The 22565-nt window shown below is 45.4% G+C and overlaps 1 protein-coding gene across 4 annotated transcripts in view; it reads left to right on the top strand.

Annotated features, from left to right (window-relative positions):
- RNF38 (ring finger protein 38) overlaps positions 1-22565 on the top strand; it is an 85043-nt gene that overhangs the window by 10137 nt on the left and 52341 nt on the right. The window contains exon 1 of one of the 4 annotated variants that reach the window (XM_038769653.1): positions 2561-2737. The exons of 1 other annotated variant lie outside the window; for it this stretch is intronic. The gene's annotated coding sequence lies outside the window, so the exon portion shown is untranslated. Of the gene's footprint in view, positions 1-2560; positions 2738-16096; positions 16247-22565 lie in introns of those variants that run through there. 2 more of the 4 variants (XM_038769655.1, XM_038769650.1) reach the window with 2 other exon arrangements.

The raw sequence follows: 22565 nt of genomic DNA, 5'->3' as shown, positions 1-22565 counted from the left end.
AACTGTGGAAGAAAAACTGACCAGATTTAACAATAGGCCCAAAATGGGAATCGATTGAGACGGAATAGACCAGGGTAGAGCCAAAGCTGTGGACTTCGGAGACCCAGACGATGGTGGTGCTGTCTACTGTGATGATAATAATAATTATGGTATTTGTTAAGTGCTTACTATGTGCCAAGCACTGTTCTAAGCACTGGGGTAGATTCATTCATTGTCGTATTTATTGAGCACTTACTGTGTCCAGAGCACTGTACTAAGCGCTTGGGAAGTACAAGTCAGCAACATATAGAGACAGTCCCTACCCAACAATGGGCTCACAGTCTAGAAGGGGGAGACAAACAAAACTAAACATGTAGACAGGTGACAAGGTAAGCAGGTTGTCCCACGTGGGGCTCACAGTCTCAATCCCCATTTTATAGATGAGGTAACTGAGGCCCAGAGAACTTAAGTGGCTTGCTCAAGGCCACACAGCAGACAAGCGGCAGAACGGGGATTAGAACCCACGACCTCTGATTCCCAAGCCCGTGCTCTTTGCACTAAACCACGGGAAAGTGAGGTGGAGGAAAGGATTTGGGAGGGAAGCTGTGAGGTGTTCAGTTCGGGATATGTTGAACTTGAAGTGACGGAGAGATATCCATGAAGCAGCATGGCTCAGTGGAAAGAGCCCGGGCTTTGGAGTCAGAGGTCATGGGTTCAAATCCTGGCTCCGCCAACTGTCAGCTGTGTGACTTTGGGCAAGTCACTTAACTTCTCTGTGCCTGTTACCTCATCTGTAAAATGGGGATTAAAATTGTGTGAGCCACCCGTGGGACAACCTGATCACCTTGTAACCTCCCCAGTGCTTAGAACAGTGCTTTGCAGATAGTAAGCACTTAACAAATACCATCATTATTATTATTATTATTATGAAGAGATATCCCAGAGGCCAGAGGAGATGCAAAATTGTAGTGGAAGTGAGAGGTAGATTTTGGAGTCATCTGCCTATGGGTAGGAGTTTAAAAGCCAAGGGGATGGATGAGCTCTTCACTTCACTTCTTCAGGCCACCTTACCACTAGGAAAGCAATAAATCACTGCTTTATTGCAGTGGGTTAGGGACAGATGATAATTGGCCTGGGCTTTCAATGGGTCTTGCTAGTATGCTGTGTAAGTAACTGCAGGTAAACTTACTGGGCGGTAGTCTGGTACAAGGATTAATAGGGTAGGAAGGCGGCAACTGGTGTCTAGCGATTCTGGCGGTTTTGGGTGCGGATGAGTGGTGAAAGTGGGCCTGTTACCTGTTGACCCCATACTGTGTGTGTTTGGGTGTAGGAAGGGAAGAAATACGTCTTGGGCAATACGAGTGACTGCAAGGTATCCGGCAGGCTGAGGATAATAATAATAATAATAATGGTGGTATTTTTTAAGCAGTTACTATGTGGCAAGCATTGTACTAGGTGCTGGGGTGGATAGAAGCCAATCGGGTTGGACCCAGTCCCATGTACAGTGCAACGCACACAGTAAGCGCTCAATAAATAAGACTGTGAGCCCGTTGTTGGGTAGGGACCGTCTGTATATGTTGCCAACTTGTACTTCCCAAGCGCTTAGTAAGTACAGTGCTCTGCTCACAGTAAGTGCTCAATAAATACGATTGAATGAATGGGGCTATTTGTTAAGCACTGTACTAAGCCCTGGGGTGGGTAGAAGCCAATCGGGTTGGACTCAATCCGTGTCCCATGTGGGGCTATTTGTTAAGCACTGTACTAAGCGCTGGGGTGGATAGGCGCCAATCGGGTTGGACCTTGTCCCATGTGGGGTTCACCGTCTCTATCCCCATTTTCCAGATGAGGTCACTGATGCCCAGAGAGGTGAAGTGACTTACCCAAGGCCACACAGCAGACATGGTGGTGGAGGGCGGGATTCGAACCTGTGACCTCTAGCCACTACGCTGTGAAGGGAAAGATGGGATGGGGGGGGTCCACGGCCCTCCTTCTCGAGGGGTCGCTGGGGGCGTGGCCGTCTCCTCGGCCCGTCCCCCCCTTCACCGCCCCGCCAGTGGTACAGTCCGAGGTCGATTGGCTGGGAGGCGCGCGGGGCGTGGCGGCGGTCCGGCCTCCTGCCTCTTATTGCCGGAACTGGGATTTAGCGGGTCGCTCCTCCCGCCGGCCGCGCGGGTCTCCTCCTCGCCGAGTGAAAACAAAGAAAGCTCCGCAGTGGAGGGTGGGGGAAGAGGCGGGGCCGAACGGTGGAGATTCGGGGGCGCTCCGCTGATTTGCGGTTGCCGGGCGGGTCGTCGCGGGAGAGGCGGGGCTGGAGGTGGACGGCGGTTAGGCCGGCGGGGCTGGGCGGCTGCCGCGCGAGCGGACGCACTGCGCCGGCGCGCTCGGTGCGTGGCCGGTAGGTGAGTGGCGGTTGCTCAGTGCGTCTCGCGCTCTTGCGCCGTGAGGAGCGGCGCGGGGTGGAGGTGCCCGGGAGGCCCGGGGGCGGGCGGGCGGCGGCTGCTGCTGCTACTGCTTCTTCTTCTTCCTGTTATTATTCTCTAATAGGAAGAAGGAAGCTTGCTGACAGCTTTGGAATCGCTTGCGCGGCTCTAGGCGGCCCCGGGAGGCGCCGCAACTGAGGCGACCGAGGAGGAGCGGGCCCTTGTGGGTTACCGTAGGCGGCCGAGGGGGCGGCCGGGCCCTGGTGGCGGCCAGGTTGGGGGAAAGCAAGGGAAGCAGCTCTCCCCCCGGGAGTCTCCTTCTGCAGGTTACAGGAGAGGTAAGGCCAGCCTCTGGTCTCCGGGGGAGAGCACGGAGCCCTTCGGAGAGATGGGCTTGTAAAGCCTTGAGGGGAAGAAAGAGCAAAAGCAGGCTCTCCACTTTTTGCTGTTTTGCTTTTTTCTTTCTCTCCCTCCCCCCCTCCTTCCATCGTTGCTGGTCGTTTGATGTTTAGGCGGTAGCGATGTGCGCGGGCTCTGCCCACAGATTGCTTGGAGATTCGGTGCTGGGGTGCAACGCTGGACTCTTTTCACTCTCTTTGTTTTGATTAGCCATCCCGGGCGGTGGTGCCAATCCTCTGATGGTACTTAGGGAGGGAAGGAGCTGGAATACAGCTTGCTTCTCGAGGAAAAGGCGCAGGTAATATGGTGCCGAGCAAAAAAAAAAAAATGAAAATACGTCTGTTCACGATTTTAGGGAAACCGTCATCGCTCACCTAGTGAGGGTTTCGTTGTGGGGCGAAGGGGTTTTCTTCTGCTTGGGTGTCCCCCGTTGGAGGTTTGCGGACTATTGTTCTGTGTCGTCTGCGGGGTGGAGGAGTAATTCTGGCTTTCCGTTTTCCTTAATCGCCTGCTAGAGGTACAAGTTTGGAAAAATACCTGAAGAATGAGCGTTCAGTTCGGGACGGCCCTTTTCTTGACGCACATTCCCGGGATTGGTGCTTCAATATAGACTTCAGGAAAAGTGGGGTGTGTGGTCCCCCTCGATGCCACTAGAGCCTAAATCGTTAACTAAGCAGTGATAAGACGGTCGAGCATCTTGCTTAAAGAGATTCCCCTGGAATGGGGTGTAGCAAACTTTATCTACTTGTCGGGGAACCGGTGGCGGAGGTTATTAACGGTGATTTTTTTCGATGCACTTTGGTGACGTCGAAGCAGTCTTTGCTGTGGAAGAAAAAGGGGTCCACTTGGTGTGGCCTCCCAATCCGGTTTGGAGGGAAAAACGTGCAATTTGCTTGCAGATTTCCCCGGCGTGGAGGTTAACCGTTTTCCTCCGAGGCTTCGAAGGATAACTGCGTAGTGTAGGTTTTCCGGGATTCGTCTACGTAGTTTGGAGAGAATGGGACGTTTCTCTGACAGTGCAAATGATCGTGTGTGTGCATGCGTGCATGGAGCATCAGGCGTCGTTAAATACCACCCGCCAAATTAAAAAACCCACCAAAAAGGGGTTCAACAAGAATGCAAACACCACCACCACCCCCACACACACACGTTATAGGCGAACAGGGTGCATTTTATGTCCCACATTTCTGTTGAGAAAGGTACTTTTTGTCAGGTCCGTTAATCTCAGCAAATATTTGAGTTCCTGCTATGCATAGGACACTGTGTGCTCTGCAAAACTAAAGAAAAGGAAAAACGCGTGCCAGTTAAAATTGTAAATCCCCGAGTTACGGTGGCATAGACAAAATGGGTTGCACGGACCCATTACTGTCTGGGATTCTTGATTTCTTAAGTCTGGTTTGTAGACCTGTTGCATTTTGACTTGGTAACTGCAGTTCATTTTTGGAGGGAAAAAGAAACCCGGTGGCACAAGGCGGGAATACGGACTTGATGCCTTCCATAGTTTGAACAGTGCAGGGCGCAAGGTATTAAGAGCACAGATTCCCCACCCCTATGACTGCCTTCCTATTTTACTAAACCTTTGCCTCATGCATCGCCTTTTTTTTTTAAGAAGAAAAAAGCCTGTAAAAAGCAGGTGTATGTTCCGTGTGTTGGGCATACCTGGGCTAACTGAGCAGCTATGGTGCACCAACACACAGCTGCTGAACAGAATGATACAGTGCAGAACATCATGTTCTCAGAGCAATTTTGTAATAGTGCAATGTAGTCTACTGGGTAGCAACAGGGACCCGTAGTCCGCCCTATAATGTTCAGGTGGCGCTTTGGAGCCCAGCCAGGTACTGCAAGTTGCAAACCGTAAGAACTGGGTTGAAGATTCTAGATGCAAGCGAGCACCATATTAACTTACATGAATCAGCTTTTGCAATTTTTTAAAAAAGGTGCTTTTTATGTGTGCATATGTTAATGTTGAATTTAAATAAGCAAACTTTTAGGATTTGTGCATTTTTACCTTGCTCTTGGATTGTGTAAGTTAAACGATGTTAACTAATTTTTTTAAATCAGTTTTTTCTTTTGATTAGTTTTTGGCGGGAGAGGAATCCTGGCGATGCAGTAATGCACTTTGCATTATTTCCTAATGGAAACCATAATTTAACGCTCTTTGACTTCACACTCTTTTCATTGAACCAATTAAAAGTGTGCACTGGAGTTTTTTGGGAATCTTAAAATTCTAGGAGTATTTTGGACAAAATCTCTCGCTTGTTTTTCAGTCATTCCTTGGTATTTATCAGGTGCTTTCCTTATGCAGAGCATTGTGCTAAGAGCTTGGGATAGTACAGTACAACAGAATTGTTCAACAGGTTCCCTGCCCACAAGGTGCTCCAGTTTTATGCTGCACTTTTATTTTGATGCAGCAATTTCAAAGTCATCATTTAAAAAAATTCATTTTCCCTCCCTCCCCGTTTGCAGCTGTTTAGCCCAAATTAGGTATTTTCTAGTACTGATTTTTAGGATTTATGGGTAGCAATTACCTAAACCTCTTGTTTTCAATTATTTGATGGTGACAAATTGGTCCATGAGAATTGATATAAGGATATACAGACGTTGTATTGGATAATTTATGTTATAAATCTTACCCTAGTTTTAAAAGGCTTATCTTAGAATCACCATTCTTGCAAATAAGTCCCCAATTTTGTTAGAGCCTCACCTCCCCCATAAAATTCTGATAAAGTAGCTTGCATAATCATAGTAAATTGCAGTAAACTTCTGAGAAAATATGTGCCATTTATTTACAGAGCGAGTTATCGTTGTGGTAGTAGTAGTACCCCTAATATCTTGTATCTTCCCCAGTGCTTAGAGCAGTGCTGGACACATAGTAGGTGATTTAAAAATGCTGTTGTTAGTAGTCGTAGCAATAGTATGTATTGAGTACCCACAGGGTGCAATGCACGGTTCTAACTGCTTGGGAGCTACAAAGCAAAAAAGTGAAATTTTTCTTGTCCACAAGGATCTTATAAATAACCTTTCCCTCATCTCCTCTCTTCTCACACAAAAACTTGTCCTCCTTCTCTTTAGAATCTACCGTCGTGGAAATATTTTCAGGCATAAAACTGTTTTTGAACTGTTAACAGCTAGAGCTCTGGAAATCGTATAGAGGAAATTCCACCAACGTTGGGCCTTGAAAGTTTAGATTTCAAATGCCATAAAGCCCAATTCGTGTCGTCTTCTTGTGACTCTTGGACTGCTGGCTATAAAAAGTCAGTGCAGTGTGAATTCTTGGAAAAAGACGGTTTGGTTTCAGATGGTTATAGGCTCCCCCCAGCTCATTTCAGTGCCCCTGAATGAAACGTAGCCAAGTATATGCGGGTGGTTGTGTATAGGTGTGGTTCCACCAAGTTTCCTAAAGCCTGAATCTCAAAGAAAGGTCAGCAGAACTAGGGGCCTGGATAGCTTTGATTTCCCCCAGCCTGACTTCCTTGATAAAACCAAGCACCCGTGTAGCTCTGTCAAGCTGCTTGGCCTGAGCACCAGGTGGCTTACTTAGCATAGCCTTCCTCTCCATGCTCTACTAGCTGTGCCTCAGGGAGAACCAGGGAGGACTTGTTCCTCAAGCCTGAATGAGTATCCAAATCATCCAAGTCCAGATGGAGCTGATTCTGGGCATGCAGGATGATGCTGAGCTACCTAGGCCTGGCAGAATGAAGTCTCCTCTAATCCCCGTGAAATTTAACCCAAACTGTGGGAACCACCCCTGTGCAGAGCAAATTTGGGGGAAGAAAAAGTGGGTGTGCTTGAGGCCATGCAGAGAGAATCTGTATCAATCAGAATCCGACTGAGCTCCTTGTCTTCCCTCCCAAACCTTGCCCTCTCCCTGACTTTCCCATCTCTGTTGACGGCACTACCATCCTTCCCGTCTCACAAGCCCGCAACCTTGGTGTCATCCTCGACTCCGCTCTCTCATTCACCCCTCACATCCAAGCCGTGACCAAAACCTGCCGGTCTCAGCTCCGCAACATTGCCAAGATCCGCCCTTTCCTCTCCATCCCAACCGCTACCCTGCTCATTCAAGCTCTCATCCTATCCCGTCTGGACTACTGCATCAGCCTTCTCTCTGATCTCCCATCCTCGTGTCTCTCTCCACTTCAATCCATACTTCATGCTGCTGCCCGGATTATCTTTGTCCAGAAACGCTCTGGGCATATCACTCCCCTCCTCAAAAATCTCCAGTGGCTACCAATCAATCTGCGCATCAGGCAGAAACTCCTCACCCTGGGCTTCAAGGCTCTCCATCACCTCGCCCCCTCCTACCTCACCTCCCTTCTCTCCTTCTACAGCCCAGTCCGCACCCTCCGCTCCTCCACCGCTGATCTCCTCACCGTACCTCGCTCTCGCCTGTCCCGCCATCGACCCCCGGCCCACATCATCCCCCGGGCCTGGAATGCCCTCCCTCTGCCCATCCGCCAAGCTAGCTCTCTTCCTCCCTTCAAGGCCCTGCTGAGAGCTCACCTCCTCCAGGAGGCCTTCCCAGACTGAGCCCGTTCCTTCCTCTCCCCCTCGTCCCCCTCTCCATCCCCCCCACCTTACCTCCTTCCCTTCCCCACAGCACCTGTATATATGTATATATGTTTGTACATATATATTACTCTATTTATTTATTTTATTTGTACATATCTATTCTATTTATTTTATTTTGTTAGTATGTTTGGTTTTGTTCTCTGTCTCCCCCTTTTAGACTGTGAGCCCACTGTTGGGTAGGGACTGTCTCTATATGTTGCCAATTTGTACTTCCCAAGCGCTTAGTACAGTGCTCTGCACATAGTAAGCGCTCAATAAATACGATTGATGATGTATAAAGTGAGGATGTTCTGTCTTTCTTTTTGATATTGTATTCTAATAGCTGACTTAGCCATCCCTTAAATGCAGAACTAATGCTGTTATTATTGCCACTAGCTCTAAACTGATCTTTAGGCTGCATATGGGTATTAGTTGTTATTGATATCTTTATGGTATTTATGTGTTTTCTATGTGCCAGACACTGCAGTAAGCACTAGGGTAGATACAAGCTAATTGGCCTAGTGGACAGAGCATAGGCCTGGAAGTCAGAATGGTCTAATAATAATAATGATGGTATTTAAGTGCTTATTATGTGCCAAACACTGTTCTAAGTGCTGGGGTAGCTACAAGGTAATCAGGTTGTCCCACGTGGGGCTCACATTCTTAATCTCCATTTTACAGATGAGGTAACTGAAGCACAGAGAAGTGAAGTGACTTGCCTAAAGCCACACAGCTGACAAGTGGTGGAGCTGGGATTAGAACCTACAGCCTCTGACTCCCAAACCCGTGCTCTTTCTACTAAGCCACACTGCTCCTCTGGCTCCACCGCTTGCCTGCTGTGTGATCTTGGGCAAGTCACTTAACTTCTCTATGCCTGTTACCTCATCCTGTAAAATGGGGACTAAGATTGTGAGCCCCACATGGGACAGGGACTGTGTCCAACCTGATTTGCTTGTATCCACCCCAATACTTAGAACAGTGCTTGGCATTTAGTAAGTGCTTAACAAATACCACAGTTCTATTATTAATTATTATTTGGTTGGACACAGTCCATGTCCCACATTGGGCTCACATACAGTCTTACTCCCCATTTTACAGATGAGGTAACTGAGGCCCAATGAAGTGACATGCCCAGGGTCACACAGCAGACAAGTGGCAGACACGGGATTAGAACCCAGGTCCTTCTGACTCCTAGACCTGTGCTCTGTCCACTCTAGGCCATGCTGCTGCTTGATGCCTATAAGGTTTTTTTTTCTTTTATGGGGTTAAGTATCAGGAATCAATTGGCTACTTAAAAACAAGTTCTATTTTGCTTTGTGTGAGGTCAGCATTTTCCTTTATTTTGGAATTAAATGTCCATTTGAAAACACTATTTTCTCATTTTGGCTTTTTTATGCATTCAACTTAATAGACAATGCTTTATTTGAGATTAATTTCTAGGATTTTTTTTAAACTGACCTTCAAAGTTAGGTGATAAAAATCCTGGAACCAGCTCCAGAAATTGTGGAGTCGCCATCCCTGAAGAACTTTAAATAAAGGAGAGAGAAAAATGCCTGCCCTGGTTGTTTAGTCCCTCACTCTCTTGAAGAAAGGCAATGGGACAAGATGATCATCTCTTCCATAGTAATTATTTTTGAATTCTAAGACCTAGTTCTGTTAAAGAGGACAGGAGGTAATAATTGGGTTTACAGAGTACTGTTCTTTTGAGGAAAGCAGAACACCAGGTAACAAAATGCCATCATTAGTATTTCATCATGCTAATCTGCCGGTGTGGTATTCCAGCAGAGCATGAGTCAGCCAGCCATTATGGTGGAAATAAAGCCATAAAGGATGTGGTGCCACCATGATGCAAACTCCATAGAAAAGCCGTGGATGAGCGGTAGGGGTGGCACTCTAGGAGGGGGCAATAAAAACCTAAAAAGGGGTTAACAGCAAGACCGGTGATATCAAGGTACAGTGAGTAGATTGGTGTTTAGAGGAGTGAAGTGTTGTAGTAGGAGATTAGCCAGGTAGGTTGATTGAGTGCCTCAAAGCCAATGGTAAGTAGTTTCTCTTGAATGTGGAGTTGGATGGGCAACCACTGGATGTTTTTTGAAGAGTGCATAGATGTGAATTGAATATTAAAAAAAATCTAAGCAGCAGAATGAAGTATGGACTTGAGAGAGGAACAGGAGGCTGATGCAGAAGTCAAGGTGGCATAGGACAAATGCTTAGATCAGCATGGTAGCAGTTTGGGTGGAGGTGAAAAGGTGGATTCCAGCTATGTTGTGAAGGTAGGACCGACAGGATTTGTTGACGGACTGAATGTGTAAATTGGATGAGAGATGAGTCGAGGATAACAAGGTTATGGGCCCTCCACAGGGAGGGTAGTGGTGTCTGAAGAGATGGGCGTCAGCAGAAATATGGGGTTTCAGTGGGAAGATGCGTTCTATTTTGGACCTGTTAAGTGTGAGTTGTCAGCGGGATATTCAAGTAGAGAAGTCCTGAAGGCAAGAAGAAATACGAGACTGCAGAGGAGAGAGGTTGGGGCCGGAAAGGTCAATTTGGGAATCATCCATGGGGAGGTGGTAGTTGAAGCAGTGGGAGCAAATAAGTTTTCCAAGGGAGTGGGTGAAGATGGAAAATAGGCGAGCCAGACTGAGCCTTAACAAACTCCCACAGTTAGAGGGTGGGAGACAGAGGAGGAGACTGAGAATGAACGGCCAGAAAGATAGGAGAACTAGGAGAGGACTGTGTCAGTGATGCCAAGGTCAGATGATGTTTCCTAGAGAAGGGGTGGTCAGCAGTGTCAAAGGAGGCTGAGAGGTCGAGGAGGATTAGGATGGCGTAGAGGCCATTGGATTTGGCAAGAAGGAGGTCCTTGGCGACCTTAGAGAGGGTAGTTTCTGTGGAATGAAGGGGAAGGAAGCCAGAAGGGGTCAAGGAGAGAATTGGAGGAGAGGAATTTGAAACAGCTGATGTAGACAACTTGCTCAAGGAGTTTGGAGAGGAATGGTAGGAGGGAGATGGGGTGATAAATGGAGGGATCCATGGGAAGGTTTTTTATGAGATAGGGCAGACCAGGGCATGCCCAGTGGAAGCACTGGGAAAGAAGCCATTGAAGAGTGAGCTGTTCAAGATAACGGTCAGGGTAGGGGCAAGTGTTTTAATAAGGTGCAAAGCTATGACCTTGGAGGCACAGGTGGAGAGGATAGATTTTTAGAGGAGGCAGGAGGTGATGCAGAAATATTGAAGTGGCAATAGAGAGGGGGTTAGGATAGAGTGAGATAAGAGATTAGTCAGGAGAGACCCCCAGAAGGTAAAAGAGGTTAGATGGTGTTTCCTAGAGAAGGAGGTGATCAACAGTGTGAAAGGCAGCTGAGAGGTTATGTTGTACCCAGGAGGTGAAATGATTTCAGAAGGGCCTTGAAGATGAGGAAAGAAGAGGTGTGCCAGATGTGAAAGGCGAGCGAGTTCCAGAGAGAACTAAGGCAGCTCTGCTAGGTTTCTAGGAGAAGCTTATAATAATAACTGTGGTATTTGTTAAGCGCTTACTGTGTGCCCGGCACTGTACTAAGCGCTGGGGTGAATTCAAGGAAATGGGGTTGGACACAGCCCCTGTCCCAGTCTCAATCCCCATTTGTAAACTGATGCGGTAACCGAGGCCCAGAGAAGTGAAGTGATTTGCTTGAGGTCACACAGCAGACAAGCGATGGAGTCAGGATTAGAACCCATGACCTTCTGACTCCCAGGCCTGTGCTCCATCCCCTACGCCATGCGGTTTCTCTATACAGAACCCCAGAAGGGGCATAGGCAGCATTAGGCCTGTAACTGTCTCCCAGTCTCCCACTGTAGTACAGTGCTCTGCACACAGTAAGCACTCAATAAATAATTGATTGATCAACTGGGAGAGGAAACTCAGTAGTGGTGAGGTGAAGTGTTTGCTAATCAGATTAGCAGAGACTTTATGCAGATATCCCAGGAGAGTGGCAGGCTCACCAGGGAGGATTCCAATAATACAATCTCCCCAGGGGGTCAATTAGCCAGAGCTCCCCTTAAATGGAGCAATCATATTGGCAGGGCTTTCTGGTTTAGAATTTATTCAGTCATACTTATTGAGCGCTTATTGTGTGCAGAGCACTGTTCTAAGCACTTGGAAAGTACAATTCAACAACAAAGAGAGCAGTTTGGAAGTTATCTACATTTTTATCCAGGAAACATTTCTGTCTCTTGTAGTGGTCACTTACCTTTTATAATCTTAGACCTTCTTTCCTTTTTGTTCTGTCCCATATTTTCATTTCCTTGGGTTTGGTTTTTGGTTTTTTTATGGTATTTAAGTGCTTACTATGTGTCAGGCGGTGGAGTACATAGAAGGTGTTATGTTCCACATGGGGCTCAGTCTTAATCCCCATTTTACAGATGGGGTAACTGAGGCACAGAGAAGTGAATTGATTTGCCCAAGGTTACAGCAGGCAAATGGCAGAGCTGGGACTAGAACCCTGTCCTTTTGACTCCCAGGCCTCTGCTCTATCCACTAGGCCACGCTTCTTCCCTCCCACACATGTACTTTATCCCAATCTTTTCTCAAAATTTCACACTGGTTTTTTTTTCCCCATTCTTCTTTCTTATTGCCTTCATCCTTGATTTAGAGAGCTTCTTGGGCTCAGGTCAGCCCATGGAACTTGCAGCTGCAGGACCAAGTTGGACTGACCTGAAATCAAGTCGAGTTTAATCTGGGACTCCCCTAAGCCTCCCGAATAATTCAGACATAACCCACTGAACGTGTCAGTTTTCCAAGTGGCACTCAGTGCTCCAAAAGGGGCAAATATATTCTATGGCTTGTAGCAACCCCAGTGGAACTTCCTTGCTGTTGAGCAGACCTTTGAACACTGCCTGACTCCATATTCAGTCAGAGCCTCCTGGCAGCCATTCACAGAGACCACAAAAAAAAAAAAAAAACCAACCAAAACCCAGCATTGCCACGCTGGAAGGTTTGGGTTGAAAAAGACCCCGAACTTTACCGAGACAGCCTTTACACTGTGGCCAGGTTTGAAGTAATTGGTATATCCTAGATAAATGCACAATTTAAAGACATCCATTTGCTACCAGAGCTGTATTCTAAATCTGGTGATGTCACATTTTGCTGGTAGGTGAGTGCCAAGATATATATATATATATATGGGTGAGCAAAGAGATAGTTCAATATACAGTCACTAAATCCCATTGCTGTTGGAGACAGAGGGGGGTGGTCCACCTTTTCAATATTTTGAGCATGTGCGTTACCTTGGGGTGGGCATCCAGTGGAGTGGGACTAGGGGATAATGAAAGGCACATATAATTGGGCAGTGGTGTTCACTCAGACACGTTCGTGCATGTGAATGGGAGAGAGCTGCAGTCCAGAGCTGTGTCATGACTGACTTCCCACTGACCCCTTCTTACTGTAAGAGGTAGATCAGGACAGGCCTCTCCAAAGCTGTGGAAATGTTCCAACTCCGTGGCAGTAGAGGCACCCGTAGCCTTTCTTTTCCCCCTTCCTGCATCTCTTTCCCCTTTGGAGTCGGTGTCCCGGTAGGTGGGCGTATAATAAATGCCATCTTGCCATCCAGATGCTCATTTTCCTGAGTGCTCTGGAAACCTAAAGATATTCAACTGCCCAGTGGGTGTTGGTCTTTGCTGTCCCTTTTTGGGGAGGAGAAAAGGGCATTCCTTCAGGGCCTGGAGTTCTCTGCCACCACCGTCTACTTTTGAGTTTGGTCTAGTGGCTCAAAGCAAGGACCTGGGTGTCAGAAGGTCAAAGGTTCTAATTCTGGCTTCACCACTTGTCTGCTGTGTGACCTCGGGCAGGTCACTTTATTTCTTTGGGCCTCAGTTACCTCATCTGTAAAGTGAGGATTGAGACTGAGCACCCCACATGGGACTGGGACTGAGTTCAACATGATTTGCTTGTATCCACCCCAGTGCTTTGTACAGTGCCTGGCACATATTAAGTGCTTAACAAATACTACAATTATTATTATTATTAGCTGCCTCTTCTTTCTGAAGAGGGCCCCTCTATATGGCAAAGGAGTCGAATGATGTGAGCAGAATAGAATTTGTAGGCAAGCAAAACAGTTTTCTTTTTCTGTATGCTTTTGATTGTCTGTACGTCACCCAAAAAACTCATTTGGGTCACCAGATCCCTGTCTACCCACAGGAGTCCTCAGCAACTGCTGCTCCAGGGCAGCCAGGTCCCCAAGGCCGTGATGATAACTATGGTGTGTAAGTGCTTTACTATGTGCTAAGCAGAGGGGTACATACAGTATATGCAGATTGGACACAATCCCTGTCCCATATGGGGCTTAAGTGTATTCCCTTCTCTCCTCCCCACTGGCTTTGCCCAATCTGTCCAGCAGGAACAGAGGACCCAAAAACATAGTATCAAAGGAACAGATTATCAGGTTTTTCAGTTTTCCATGGTAATCCTTCCATCTATTGATGTGAATAATTGAGATTTCCAGGGTGATCTACTGGTTGGCCAATTTGCATATTTTTAAGGGTAGCTGGAATTGCTTTCACATTTAATATATAAATACTTGCACATTGCCTGTTGTTTTGCACATTCTAACTCAAGACCTATACAGTCACACCAACAACCGAAAATATATAATTACTCATCCTGTAGTCAGATCATGAAAGAAAACCAACTGTTTTTCACTTTCTAAGGGCTTTTGTACACATCAGTCAGTGGTATTTATTGAGCACTTATTGTGGGTAGAGTACTATACAGAGCTCTTGGGAGAGTCCAGTAATAATGATAATAATAATAATGATGGCATTTGTTAAGCGCTTATTATGTGCAAAGCACTGTTCTAAGTGCTGGGGAGGCTACAGAGTGATCACGTTGTCCCATGGAGGGCTCACAGTCTTAATTCCCATTTTACAGATGAGGTAACTGAGGCACAGAGAAATTAAGTGACTTGCCCAAAGTCACACAGCTGACAATTGGCGGAGGTGGGATTTGAACCCGTGACCACTGACTCCAAAGCCCATTCTCTTTCCACTGAGCCACGCTGCAGTGCAACAGAGTGGGTAGACACGTTCAGCATGTTGGGTTCCTCTGAGTACTCCTGGGGATCTCGGAGAGTGTCGTCTGTCATGCAGGTTGAATGGAGGAGGAGAGTCTCTGAACAAAATACATTCTTTTCTTTTCAATGTATGATGACAAGCAATGGTCAAGAACAGTTCCTACATCTTGAGAAATGCTTTCTAGTTGTATTTGCCTCAATTTCCACCTCCTCTTTTGGCAGCCACAAAATGACCTTGGCTAAAATGCCTACGAGCAAAAAAACACAAATAATTAGGGGGAGGGAGGATGAAACATGAATTGTAATCCTGCTAGCCAAGCAGATAAAACAGTCTCGGCATCCTAAGTTACCAATGCCAGTTTGCTCTTAAGATACAGTCAGTCCTGTTGTAATAATAATAATGATGGCATTTGTTAAGTGCTTACTATGTGCAAAGCACTGTTCTAAGTGCTGGTGCACAGGTTCAGTTGACAGTAGCAAGCATTACTGAAAACTTGAGTTGCCGTACTTGACTGCTGTATGCATGTACAAAACCAATTCTTCCAACATAGCACCGTGTTGACAGAGGAGCTTTATGGGCAAAAAACTTCCCCAATTTCTGTGTTCTATCCAAAACACATAAAGCACATTATGGCAGGATTGACTGTATTTGATTCCAAGACCAATCAGTAGTATTTATTGAGTGCTTACTATAATAATGATGGTATTTGTTAAGCGCTTACTATGTGCCAACCACTGTTCTAAGCACTGGGGTAGATGTAGGGTAATCAAGTTGTCCCACATGGGGCTCACACTTTTAATCCCCATTTTACAGATGAGGTAACTGAGGCACAGAGAAGTTAAGTGACTTGCCCAGGGTCACATTCATTCATTCATTCATTCATATTTATTGAGCGCTTACTGTGTGCAGAGCACTGTACTAAGCGCTCAGGAGACAAGTGTCGGAGCTGGGATTAGAACCCACGTCCTCTGACTCCCAAGCCCGGGCTCTTTCCACTAAGCCATGCTGCTTATCAATGTTACTATGTGCAGAGCACTGTACTAAGCGCTTGGGAGAGTTTGATGCAACAGAGTTGGCAGATCCGTTCCCTGTGCACAAGCTTACACCACATCTTCCAGTAGTCTTCAGGAGGGAAAACAGTAACATTCCTCTTTGCTTCGCTGCCCTACTGTAGTGTATCAGAAAGTACAGTGAGCAACAAGCTTTTCTTCAGCAGCATTCCAAAAATCACTAATTTTTTTCAAGTTATCAGTAACTAGAGGTGTAGGCTATGCCATCCTGTGTTTGTGTCTCTGAAACTAACTGAGGATTTTTTCTAGTCTTCTTTTTAAGGAGCTCACCAAGTAACTGGAATCACCAGACTATCTGTTCACAGGGATGGTTTAATAATAATAATAATAATTGTGGTATTTAAGTGCTTACTATGTGCCACGCACTGTTCTAAGCACTGGGGTAGATACAAGGTGATCAGGTTGTCCCACGTGGGGCTCGCAATCTTAATCCCCATTTTCCGGATGAGGTACCTGAGGCCCAGAAGAGTTAAGTGACTTGCCCAAAGTCACACAGCTGACAAGCAGCGGAGTGGGGATTAGAACCCACAACCTCTGACTCCCAAGCCCGTGCTCTTTCCGCTAAACCACGCTGCTTCAACGTTGGTGCAAGTTAGCCATGAACTATCCTTTTCTTCTCCCTCTTTTTCTCAGATCTCTCTCGGGTCCAATTCAGCATCTCTACCTGACCATCCTAACAAGGTGATTTGTGAAAGGGTGAGACTTCAGAACCTGTTCCCTCTCATCTCAGGTGATCAGGACACTTCCGTTCAAGAGGATGATCACTTCAAACCTTTCTTCCAGGTTCTTATATATGTTTACACTTCCCTAACAGGGCATTAGTCTCAGAGCAATTCCAAAGTATTTGGAGGAAAATTGGAAAAAGGCGAGTGATGATGATCCTCAGCCCATAGAGGATTAGGTCAGGGTTACTTTTAGCTGTCTTCTGGTGGTTGTCAGTGTCCCTCTTTAGACTTCTTTAATATACCTTATGCTCTAAGCAGTGGTTCTGTTTTGTCTTCTCTTACATTGCTGTTGTTTGTCTCGATTACTCTTGACTTGTCCATGCTTCCTGGTCTTTTGTCACATACCGTTCAACTAACTGCCTGTTGGGAACTACAAGCAGGGAGTGGGATGGATCAAGGATTCCAGTGCATTGCCCATAGTAGGCACTCAGATACAAGTGAGTGAATGAATGACCCAAGAGACCTCATCCAAGAAGGTAGAAGTAAACAAGCAAATAAACCTTTTTTGTTGTTGTTTTAAGTCATTGTTGAATTTTTGGCTAAGTTACTTCAACATTGAGAGGCAGACAAGGTATATCCTTGTGGAGCCTACAATGTAATGGGAAAATTTTGCAAATGGAACTTTAAAAGTACATTTTAAAAAACAAAGAAAACCTAGAAAAAATCAGAAAACACAAATTCGGATTTCTAAAGAGTGAAATTATGTGCATTGAGAAATGTAGGCACTGATAAAGATTGTTGACTGTTCTGCTGAGGTATTTTCTAGCCTTCATCTAAAGTAGAAAATGCAATGCTCTTGTTTCTGGATCCATTACTCAAGGAAGAGAGGGAGATTTTTATTCAACTTCAAATATTTTATGTCTAGTAATTCCTTTCAGTAGTCTGAACATTTACTTTTGGGGCAGGTTTTAAAAAGCACTGATGTTCTCTAATAGTTTGATCAAGTATAGTGCATTCAGGTCTGGGACAGATTTTTCTGAGAATTTCTTACAAGAGACCAGTTCCAGTAACTTTTCAAACAGTTGGATGGAGTACATATAGTCAGTATTGTCCTTTATAGGTTACAAAATGTTGATTGCCCCTGCTTGTGCAGATAGTAGCCATCCTATTCCCAATTTGTAACTTTAACGGAAACTCTTATCTTTTTCCCTCCCTAACCTTGGGCTTTTTAGCCTGGTGGAGCCAAAGAAAAAGAACGAGTATTCTACCTAGAGAAACATATTTCCATATCTAGCCCTCTGCAGGCCTTGAAAACTTGACTCTTGGTTTTCCAACTTTGTTTCGCCAGACCCTGCCTTTGGGGAATCTCTGCTGTACCCAGAATGTTTGAAGTTTATTGTTCCCTTTTTGTTGTACTGCTCAGGGTCTGGGAGATCTCTTACACTGGTCTGTAGGGTGAAGACTGGAGGGTGGGGGGGATGATTTAGGTCCACATGGTCCTCCATGTGGAAGCCTTCCCTCAGTCACACCTGGGCATGGGTCACCCCCGTGGATTTCTTAAGAGCAGCCATGTCTGTCTTTGAATTCCATCACTACCCCTAGGCCGGCCCCAAGATCCCGGTGAAGGAAGAAGGGTGATTTAATGCTGCGAGGAGTTAAAAGTACCAAAATCCTGTTTGCAAAGGTTAAATAGGGAATGGAAATAGAGGAGAGGTCAGGGAGCTTGGCAAATGGCAATACCTGTGATTCAGAAGTTAGTGGGCTAATCTTTTCTTTCCCAGAGGAAAGAAACTACTAGGATGGGGTGACCAAAGTGAATGAGGGCACAACTTTAAAGAGAGGTGGGGGGAGGCATGTTTACGCTGCCACAACCCACCTTAGAGTATGTACAATTTTGTGTGTTTTGTTATTTTTTAATTCACCTGTATGATCGGGTCATCACACTGGGGCTGGTTCTGAACCAAGCAGAGTGCATGTTAAAGGGAAAACTTACTCTTGGGTCTAGCCGTTTACAGTACATTCCCGTTTTTGAGGACTCCATCAGGGCTGTATCGTGGGGTAAACTTGTATACAGTGCATCGTGTGGGTGGTTGGGGGTGGAGGCCTGGCAGAACTGCAAGTACTTATAGCAGGGAGAGCAGACAGGAACTCTATATTTTAAAGTGCTGTTTAAATCAGCAGGAAAAAGAGATGCTGGAGTGAAAACAACAAAGCTCCTTTAAACAGAAAACGGAGAATAGCAAAGGAGAGGCCCATGGTCACCAGAATTAGTTCCTTATTTAATGTCAGAAACAAGAGCTCAGAGTGTTGAACCTTCAAGAAGTTTCAAGAATTTCCAGGACTAACTTGGGAATCTGTTCTTTCTCTCCCCTTCCCCTACCTCCATCCTGAACATCCCCAATGCCACATTTTGAATTTTTGGTATGCTTAAAAAAAAAAAATACCCCCCCCCCCAAATCTGGGCAAAATGCTGCAGAAGGAGCCTTGAAAAGCAAAAGAGGAAACTTTTATTTAAAATTCTGACTTGTTTTTTCAAGATTTACATTTTATTTGGTCTGAGTGATGGATATCATTTCAATCACCTAATCACTGCATATTTTCTGTACCGCTTTAAGGAATGGAAATGTCAATTTTAACTTAGATTGGGATAGGTAACATGTGGGTGTGCTTTTAAAATATTTTGCTAGTACACTTAATGTCTCAGTTCTGTAGTTTCTATGGTGGCCAATGACCCAGGCCATTTGCTCTCAGTCCTCCCTACTGACCATTTCATCAGCTCATCAGCACAGCACAGAAAGGAGAGGGGAAGGAGGAATCATTTTAATGAGTCAGCCTTATTGTTTTTTGGCAGCTCTGGTAATAGATTTGCTGGGTGAAGAGATTGGAAGGCTTGGCACAAAGCTCTTGGATGATCTCTGGATTTCATTTGTGCATTCTATCCCTGGCTTCCGTTGCCACAGATAATGGCGTGAAAACTCGGACATATGTCATAGTGTGTTAAAGATGGAACTTTTAAGGACTTTTTTTAGTAGTTAATAATATCCAGAGGTTCCAGGATGCAAGTTTTCACCTGACATTTAGGATAGAATGCTATTGGGGAGGGGTCTTCAGACAACATAAAATCTAAATGGTTAGAGTGCAGGCGTGCCATAATAGAAGTTTTTTCCTTAATCTTGCCCAGAAAAGTAGCATCCATGTTATGGGAGAATTGAGCGTACAGACATTTATTAAGCATTGTACAGGGGCTTTGGTGGAGCCTCTGCTCTGGCAGGGAACAGGACTTGGTGTGTGGAGGGTTGAGGTGACTGGTCTTCAGGCTACTTCTCTACGATGATAGTGAGTTATAGCTCCAGGCCATGGGGAACCAAGCTTTTGTGTGGCCTCTGATTCTGCATGGTTCCCTTGGTGTCTTGTCAGAGATTGGAGACAGATCTAACCCTCGGGTTGCCCTACCACAAACTGCAGACCTCTGGTGATGATTAGTAGACAAAGGGAGCAAGTAAATATTTTCAAATACGAAGGTGAATCAGTAGGCGAAGAATTGATGTTGTGTATGGGCAGGGAACAGGTCTACCAACTTGGTTGTACTGTACTTTCCCAAGTTCTTACTACAGTGCTCTGCACACCACGAGTGCTCAGTCAAGACCATTGATTGATTGTGTGGTTGTAAGTATGGCCTGTTATACAAACTATTTTTATAAAGATTTGAGGTAAGTTATGTCAAAGATATCTAGCTCCGCTTTAAAGTGGTGCGTAAAGTGAACCATGAGGGAAATTTCAGTCTGTTTTTGTTTTTCGTTTTTGAATAATTCTGATTAAAAGACATCCTATTGGAATGTTTTTGAAATGCACATTTTTAGTCAGAGATGCCCACGGTGGTTTTGACCAACCTCAGTTAGTGCAGTGAGGTGCATTTTGACTTTTTCTCTCTGCTTCCATTGTATTATTTATCTGAAAGCCTGGTTAAAAAACTTCCAAGGATTGACATAGTTTTTGGAGAAATGCTAACTGTGGTCTCTAATTGAAAAATCTACCTTTATGCAACATTAAAACAAGTGCTTTTTACCTTTGTTTCTATTAGGCCCCATTGAAATTAAATTGATGTATTTGAGAAGCAGCGTGGCTCAGTGGAAAGAGGTCATGGGTTTGAATTCTGCCTCCGCCACTTGTCAGCTGTGTGACTTTGGGCAAGTCACTTAACTTCTCTGGGCCTCAGTTACCTCATCTGTAAAATGGGGATTAATACTGTCAGCCCCCTGTGGGACAACCTGATCACCTTGTAACCTCCCCAGCACTTAGAACAGTGCTTTGCACATAGTAAGCGCTTAATAAATGCCATAATGATAATAATAATAATAATAATTATTATTATTATTAGAAAAGTAAGGAATGCCGGATGTTTTTATATTTGGAAGGATTTGAATTACTGTTTGCATTTGTATTTAAAAGACATTCAGTAATATGTCTTTGACATGTAAATAGAATTGAAATTCAGTTTGAAGAAATTCCCTGAGATTGCCATGCTCTTTTGGACTTAAGTTGCTTTAGCATTACAAAAGTAGTTACTTCATTTGTAAGGCATGCAGTGCATCTGTATCTGTATTCTCTTCGCTTGTGCTTGTAGATGGAAAACTCTTGTGAAAGTATATCCCTGGCGAACAGAAAATATATTTCCTTTTCTTCCCCCATTTGGTTACTGAAGAGCATTTTTAGGTCTGTGTTGGATCGTGTCATGATTGAGTACCTAATTTCCTAGCTATAAATGCAGTAATTTTGTGCATGAACGAGCAATGGAATTATCCTGCTTAATCATCTACTCTAGTGCAAGAAGGGTGCTGATTATCAGAAACTCATGTGCATATAGCAAGAGCTTTTGGACCAAGCGTTCGTCCTGCTTCTCTGAGGAGAGGTGAGTCAGCCCCTGGAAAGTTTTGGGGGAGTAGTGGCTGGGAAGAGAACTTGCTCCACTGCACTCGGTGTCTGGCCTTTCCCTGGGCTTCCTGCTTCTGTCTCCTCAGCCACCTTTCCGACTGCCCTGCCGTGGCGCTTCCTCTTGGCTGCTTCTCGGCATTTAACTGGGACTTAAGACGAAGTAATGGCAAAGAATCTAACCAATTAATCAATGGCATGTTTTGAGCACTTACTACGTGCAGAGCACCGTATTAAGCGCTTGGGAGAGTACAACAGAAATAGCAAATACATTTTTCCAGAATTTATCAAGTCTTCTGTGTCTTCATTTACTTTAGTTGCGACTTTAGCATGTGATTTTGGCAAGTAGCTCCCTTCTATGTTTCCCTTGCACTTGGATTTGCTCCCTTTAGTCACCCCTCCCTCTGGCCCTCAGTACTTATGTACATATCAGTAATTTATTTCTTTCTATTGATGTCTGTCTCCCCCTCTAGACTGTAAGCTCGTGGGCAGGGAACGTGTCTACCAACTCGGTTATATTGTACTCTCCCCAAGCTTCTAGGGCCGTGCTCGGCACCCAGTAAGCACTCAATAAATAGAATTGATTGCTTGATTTTACAGCATGTTTTTAAAACTAGCACAGAATTAGTGAAGGAAGGCCCAGAATGAGGAAGACTAGTAACTCAGTATAGTAATGGCACATACTTGTGTGCTCAAGGTGCCATCCTGCTGGAATTCTACCTAGAATGGCTTTAGCACCTATCCTTCCCCTCCACCCCCTACCCCAAGACCCTGGGTTGGGCCCACCTGGCCAGGTAGATGTCAGGATAGGGTGACTTCCAGAGCCTCTGTGGCTCTCTAGTTGTGGGGCAAGGGGCATAGGTACTGCCAGACCCCTTCATTTTGAATTCAGGGGTGTAAAGGGGGGGGGTGGGAGTAGGGAGTGACTGGCAAGTTTTGGAGTGCTAATGGGACAAAAAAAAAAACAACCCACCCCCAAAATGATTTGGTATAATAATAATAATTTTGGTATTTGTTAAGCACTTACTATGTGCAAAGCACTGTTCTAAGTGCTGGGGAGGATACAAGGTGATCAGATTGTCCCATGTGGGGCTCATAATCTTAATACCCATTTTACAGATGAGGTAACTGAGGCACAGAGAAGGTAAGTGACTTCCCCAAAGTCACACAGCTGACAAGCGGCTGAGCTGGGATTTGAACCCATGACCTCTGACTCCCAAGCCCATGCTCTTTCCACTGAGCCATGCTGCTCTTTTTCAGCCCTGCTTAGAAGCTGTTGGGTTTTGTTAGTCACCTAGCATGCTGAGACTGACAGTCGAGCCCAAAAAATAGGTGGGAGTGAAAATGGCCTTGTTTCCACAGATGGAAATTCTGGTGGGAAGTGAACCTCATGGAGTTGACAATCCATGGTTGCCCATCCACCTCTACATCGAACAGAAACTCCTTACCATTTGCTTGAAGGCCCGCAATCACCTTTCCCCCTCCTACTTCACCTCGCTGCTCTCCTA

The sequence above is a fragment of the Tachyglossus aculeatus genome, chromosome X4 (genome assembly GCF_015852505.1).
Source record: "Tachyglossus aculeatus isolate mTacAcu1 chromosome X4, mTacAcu1.pri, whole genome shotgun sequence".
In the NCBI taxonomy this organism is placed as follows: domain Eukaryota; kingdom Metazoa; phylum Chordata; class Mammalia; order Monotremata; family Tachyglossidae; genus Tachyglossus; species Tachyglossus aculeatus.
This window is presented reverse-complemented; position numbering and strand designations above follow the sequence as displayed.